Source organism: Mastomys coucha, unplaced genomic scaffold (genome assembly GCF_008632895.1).
Source record: "Mastomys coucha isolate ucsf_1 unplaced genomic scaffold, UCSF_Mcou_1 pScaffold1, whole genome shotgun sequence".
In the NCBI taxonomy this organism is placed as follows: Eukaryota; Metazoa; Chordata; class Mammalia; order Rodentia; family Muridae; genus Mastomys; species Mastomys coucha.
Window position 1 is genome coordinate 1,823,384 of NW_022196891.1, and position 7,093 is coordinate 1,830,476.

The 7,093-nt window shown below is 42.0% G+C and overlaps 1 pseudogene across 1 annotated transcript; it reads left to right on the top strand.

Annotated features, from left to right (window-relative positions):
- The first annotated feature begins 2,138 nt into the window (after positions 1–2,138).
- LOC116069746 lies at positions 2,139–3,619 on the top strand (annotated as a pseudogene). The gene has a single exon (XR_004110125.1). The product of XR_004110125.1 is annotated as a eukaryotic translation initiation factor 2 subunit 3 pseudogene (transcript).
- Positions 3,620–7,093: the final 3,474 nt, after the last annotated feature.

Consider the following 7,093-nt stretch of genomic DNA (forward strand, 5'->3'; position numbering starts at 1 on the left):
GTTTATAATTTATATTCATGGGCCAGGGCAGTGGTGCCTGTGGGTAAAACTGCTCACTGTGCAAACCTGAGGACTTTAGTTCAGATTTCCACAGCTCATATAAAAGGCAAAGCCAATGGGACATGTCTGTAATCCCAGCATTCTCTGTATAGCGAGATGACAAATGGAGATGGAAGAATCTTCTGGAAGTTCCCAAGACAGAGTGGGTGAAGGTGGCAGATATCTGTAATCCAGAAAGAGACACATCCTGTAACAGTCCTCACTTCTGACCTTTACAGGTGTGGCACAGGTGATCCTGCTGAATGGGGACAATAGAAATCAGAAGGCTGGGCTACAAGGACAGTTGGAATGTGAAGAGTGAGGTTCCTCAGGGAAGGTTACCAGTAAGGCTCTGCAAAAGGGGCTGCTTGGGCTTTTTGTTGAGCCCCAGTCCTAGGGTAAGACTCCACGTGCTTTATCAAGGGATTCTGAGGAGAAAAGATGCAAGTCCTGGAGTCTGAAGAGGCCCAGAAGGCTTCAAGTGATAGCACTGGCCCCAACACCCAAGAGAGAACCTGGAAAGCCTGGTCTCCACCTCTGCTAGCAAGGCTTTCAAACAGCATTTGAATATCAAGATCTTCTATAAGGAAATGAACTGCCAACTATAACAATGCGCTAGTAATGAAATATAGATGACCAACTCAATGATGCACTATCCATAACTTGTAGCATGCAGTAAGTATTGAGCAGGAACAAGATGTGTTCTGTAGCCAAGAGAATAGGTACCTAGCAGTGACAGACAAGTTGGAATTAGCAAATAAGGACTTGTGTGTGTATGTGCAATATGTGTGTTCATGAGATGCACGTATGTGGGCATGAAGGATGGAGATTGATCTCAGACTCTTCTTCTGTGTAGCAAGTACTTTATGAAGTGAACTATCCCACCAACCCTAAAATAGCTATTTCCCTTCATTTGACAAAATATTTGATAGAAACTTCAACAGAGAAGACATGTAGGAGCTAGTGAGATGGCTGCACAGGCAAAGGCACTTGTTTATCAAGTGTAAATGCTCACCTTCGTTACCAGGACCCAGGTCATGGAAGGAGACAACCCTTGACCTCCACATGCACTGTGGTATGGGCATGCCCCCCCCCACATAAATAAATGTGATAGAAAAAAAAGAAAATATGTAGACATTATCATATTAGCCTATCAGTAAAATGTCATGAATAAAAGTTTAAATCAAACAACCACTCAGATAAGTGAAATTTAAAAAGGCTAACAAGAATGTGGAATAACTGGGTGTCTGATATCTTTTGGAGGAAATAAAAAAAATGTCAAGAACATTTGGGAATATAGTTTCAATATTTAAAAAATAAATAAAAACTATGCATACTATATGATCCTAAATATTTCTCTAAAAGGAAATATATATCCATAGAAATATATATTAATATGCATAGATATTTACATTACCTTGACTTATAATAATCTCAAATGAAATAAATCCAAATGCTAATTAACAGATGGCATTGTGGGCTAAATAAAAAATGTGCCCTACAGGCTCATGTGTTTGATGTCTTGGTCCCCAGGTGATGATACTATTGGTGAAAGTTGTGGAAAGTTTAGGAGATACAGCCTCGTGTCAGAAGGACCTGGGGTTTTATAACTCCCACCCTACTTCCTGGCCACTTTCTGCTTCCATTTTCCCTGCATCAGCAATGTGACCAGCCAGCCTGCTGTTCCTCCAGCCATGCCTTCCCCAACATGATGGACACCATCCCCTCAACCTACACATCAGAATCAAACTTTCCTCTTTGAATCTGCTTCTTGTGAGGTATTTGGCCACAGTACCTAGAAAAGTAACTGAAGCAGATGGATAAACAAATGTTAACATACGTTAAGTCAGAAACTGTGAAAGTTTGTGATTACCATAGTTTAATGGATATGGGCAGAAGACAGTCAAAGACAAGTTAATCCTCACAGCAATAGTTGTAATCAGAGTAACCCTAGACTCTGCTGCAGTCCTCCTGGAAGCAGTAGAGAGCCATATGTTGCCTGTATACACAGTGGGAATATCATAGGGGAAGCAATATTGCTCTTTGAGCTGACTGCACAGGAACTAGAGACAAACCCACCCATCTTCCCCTTCAGAGAAACGTACACACAGAAGTTCTGTAAGAAATCACAGTCCTCTCTGTGCAAGATGGCTGGGGGTGAGGTTGGAGTGACTCTCGGGCAGCCACATCTTTCCCAATAGGATCTCGCCACATTGGATGTTACCAAGTTGACACCACTTTCACATGAAGTTATCAGTGGACAAGCCATAATTAATATTGGTACAATTGGTTATGTAGCTCATGGGAAGTCCACCGTGGTGAAGGCTATTTCTGCAGTTCACACTGTCAGATTTTAAAATGAGCTAGAAAGAAACATTATCATTAAGCTTGGATATGCTAACGCTAAGATTTATAAACTTGATGACCCAAGTTGTCCATGACCAGAATGTTATAGATCACATGGAAGCAGTATACCTGATGAGTTTCCTACAGACATTCCAGGGACCAAAGGGAACTTCAAATTAGTCAGGCATGTTTCCTTTGTTGACTGCCCTGGCCATGATATTTTGATGGCTATGATGCTGAATGGTGCAGCAGTGATTGATGCAGCTCTTCTGTTGATAGCTGGTAATGAATCGTGCCCTCAGCCCCAGACTTCCGAACACCTGGCTGCCATAGAAATCATGAAACTCAAGCATATTTTGATCTTACAGAATAAGATTGATATGGCAAAAGAAAGTCAGGCTAAGGAACAATATGAACAAATTCTTGCATTTGTGCAAGGAACAGTAGCAGAAGGGCCACCAGTTATTCCAATTTCCTCAGCTGTAGTACAATATTGAAGTTGTCTGTGAGTACATAGTGAAGAAAATACCAGTGCCTCCAAGAGACTTTACTTCAGAGCCCCGTCTCATTGTCATCAGGTCATTTGATGTTAACAAACCTGGTGGTGAAGTTGATGACCTTAAGGGAGGTGTAGCTGGTGGTAGTATTCTAAAAAGAGTGTTAAAGGTGGGGTAGGAGATAGAAAGTCAGACCTGGTATTGTCTCCAAAGATAGTGAAGGAAAACTCATGTGTAAAACAATCTTTTCCAAAATTGTGTCACTTTTTGTGGAACATAATGATCTTCAGTATGCTTCTCCAGGTGGTCTCATTGGAGTTGGAACAAAGATCGACCCCACTTTGTGCCGAGATGACAGAATGGTGGGACAAGTGCTTGGTGCAGTTGGAGCTTTACCTGAAATATTCACAGAACTGGAAATTTCCTATTTCCTGCTTAGACATCTTCTGGGTGTGTGTACTGAAGGAGACAAGAAAGCAGCAAAGGTCCAAAAGCTGTCGAAGAATGAAGTGCTTATGGTCAACGTAGGATCCCTGTCAACAGGAGGAAGAGTCAGTGCTGTCAAGGCTGACTTGGGCAAAATTGTTTTGACCAATCCTGTGTGCACAGAAGTAGGAGAAAAAATTGCCCTTAGCAGAAGAGTTGAGAAACATTGGTGTTTAATTGGTTGGAGTCAGATAAGAAAAGGAGTGACCATTAAGCCAACTGTAGATGATGACTGAAGACTTTAAGTTAAACAATGCCGTGGGATGGAGTTGGAATTCTTTTAATAGCCTGGGGGTATATTTTCAAATCAATACTAGAAAGAATTAATTTCATAGCTCATTACCTTACTAGTAATTATAAATTTATTATATTTTGGCTATGAAAATTTGACCTCTTTTTTTTCTTTTTATTGATTCCTTGTTTCACATCATGTAGTCCAATCCCACTCATCCCATCATATCCAAACTTTGCCCTTGCAACCTCCCCCAAAATAAAGAACACACAAACAACAACAAAACACAGCATAGAAAACATGTCATCATGGAAGCTATAGCTTCTGTGACGACACCAATGTTGGATCCTCGTCAGGACTCCCTCCAGTTATCCTGTTGCTGTGCCCTGTCATGGAAATCCTGCAGCTTTGGAACAGCAGAGTGGCCTTTTCATGATCCCAACCATTCGAAGATGACATAGATTTTAGGGTGGGCAAATACAGAGCCCTGGATCTGGGCCAGGGTATTAGCTGAGCTGGTCAGCTGGGGCCCATTCTTGAAAGTGCTGCAGCTTGTAAGGGGTTGGGCCAGTTCTCCCAGTGTGCCTCAACCATAAGGGCCAGCTTCACTGTGTTGTCCAAGTGGGGTACAGGGACTGCTCATGTCCTTAAGAGCAGTTCTCTCTACAGAAGAAGAAGGTGGCAGTTGGGGAGGGTGTCCCATCCATACCACATCATAACAGATGAATGTCAGGACCAGTTGTTCAGAGTGCTGTATCTATTGAGGGATGGGGCCAGATCTGCACAGCCTCAGATATCACAGTGTTCTCTTGTGGTAATAATGAGCCATGGATACTGACCCACCACAGTGGAGCCACAGAATCAAACATGGCCCCAATGGCAGGGATGCCCACTCATAACAGGCTACTTCTCTCCACTCTTGAGCCTTCAGTTCCTTTTTTTCTCTCCCATCTATCATGGTGACAAGCAGGAATCTACGGTCATGCACTGGAGGGCTGGTCTGTGGGTGGCATGGAGGTCTACAAGACTTTGTGTTCCTTTTCCCATGCTGTGCTGCCTTGATTTAATTTCATTTTTATGAGCCCCTAGGCATAAGACAAGTTTTGGCCATCAAGCTAGGATGAACAAAGGACTGCCATCTGCTCTGCCCCTGATACAGAACAATACCACCAATGAGGTGTCTCTGCCCATTGCTGGGGTTGTAATGTATTTCTAATATGGGGTCTAGAAGTAAATGTGAAAAGTAGCATACTATATACATCGGATCAAATCTATATTTTAGCAAAAGTTAAGCATTCCAAAATAATGTCTAATCTATCAATGAAAGTTTGAAGTGAAACTTTGCTGCAGCCAGTCTTTGGTGTAGCAGGCATATCATGTCTAAAATGAAAATGATGTCTTCTCATGATTCATCTGAGAGTAGCCCATAGTGAAGGGCAATTAGTAAAAGCTAAAGACCTACCACTTTATTGGTCCTTCTATTTGGGGTTCAAATATGCACTGCTCTTAGAGATTGTGTGCCCATTCCCTTAACACAGGTAGATCTTTCTTATCCGTTTCCTGGGTGGGATCTTAGGAATCCAGTGCAAGAAGTTCTCACCCTCTTCCAGTGCCCTGAGACTATGTCTTTATTATTTATGCCTAAAATCTCAGTCTTCCTCCACTGGCAAAGAGTATAACAACTGGTGGTTAGTGATGATTGACAAGCTTCTGTCTGGGTTGCTTTTGGGGGGGGGGTCTTTGTTTTAGTAAGCTATGGATGGAACAGTCCCTTGCATGATGAATAAGCACTCTACCATTGACTCCACTGCCCCTAGCTGTAGTACCTTCCCTTAGTTGGTAGGATTATGGTGGAAATAGTGCTTGAAAGAGGTAGAGATTATTCAAAAACAGTGTGTCCTTTGGTTTCTAATCTATTCCTCTCGTGCCTACAATTTCTTGTGCTGTGCTTTTTAAATGAATCATGCTTTTGCTTAATTAGATATTCTTTCACAGCAATGATTTCCAATTCTGGCTGACATAGAATTTGCTGGGGAAGTTTGAAGGGGTTGGGGAGAGCCCTCGGGTGGAGTCCAGGCTTTGATAGGTTTTAAAACTTGCCAGTGTTAAGGAAAGTGAATTTAGAAATATGCATCTTAAATAATGATGTCACTGATTTTGGTTCTTTCGTCTGCTTTTCTTTTGATTTACACACAAATGGGATTTAGTGCCACAGTTACTATGCTGTGGTCTTCTGGATGCTGCAGCTGTCTTAGAGAGGTTTAGAACTGTGGCTGTAAGCTTTGAGGAAACCTATTGACATTATGTATTTGATTGATTCTGAAAGGTTGTATCGGAGCATGAAGAAAACATTTAAATAAAACAAGGTTCTGAATCAAGCATTAATTTAAAAAAAAAGAAATCACAGTCAAAATTGTATTGACAACTATCATCAGATGTGTATGATTTTTACTGCTGTATAATAAATGATTATAAGTGTATGTATAATTGAGACTAGAAAGAAAAGCAGTGCCCCCAAGGCAAGTATGATGCAGAAAGCATTCTCAAAACTAAACGACACAAAATGTGCCTATGCTTCTGCTCCAAGGGCAGGAAAGCCACAGAGCAAAGTCAACAGACCCATAGCAGCAAAAGTTTTCCATGTGCACAGCAGAGAAACTGCATGTGAACTGCCAAGGCCAGTTCTTCTGGGTGAGAGCTACATGCCAGAAAATATATGCAAAGTGGTCTAGCCTCCCTAACAAGAACTCCTCCAATAGAAAGACACAATCTGCCTGCAGCCACCATAACCATACACAAGTGTTGTTACTGCTATGCTTGTAGTGTACTTTCTAAGCCTGTTTTCATCCTACTGTGCTCTAAAGGATAAATTCTTTCACTAACCCAGCAACTACCATCCCAAGCCTCACTTTAGCTGAAATGACACCTGCTTACAACTTTTAGTTTCTGTTGGTAAAAAGTCTGGTATGAATTCTCTATTCAGGATCTTAAACCTCAAATCAAGGTGAGAGTAGAACTCTCATCTGAAGCTTGAAGCCCTCCTCCAAGTTTGGTCAGGCCACAAGAAGATTAATTCTTACTATAACAGGTGGAACATTCTCAAATGAGCTGCAAACCCTTTAGGGGTGAAACAACCCTTTCACAGGGGTCTGCTAATACTATCAGAAAACACTGATATTGACAGGAGCCTGATATAACTGTCTCCTGAGAGGCTCTGACAGTACCCGACTAATACAGAAGTAGAGGCTCAAAGCCATCCATTGGGCTGAGTACAGGGTCCCCAATGAAGGAGCAAGAGAAAGGATCTAAGGAGTTGAAGGGTTTACAGCCTCTTAGGATGAACAACAATATGAACTCCCAGGAACTAAAATACCAACCAAAGAGTACACATGGGGGGACTCATGGCTCCAGCAGCATGTGTATAGCAGAGGATGGCCAAGTCGGTCATCAATGGGAGGAGAGGACCTTGGCCCTGTGAAGGTTCTATGCTCCA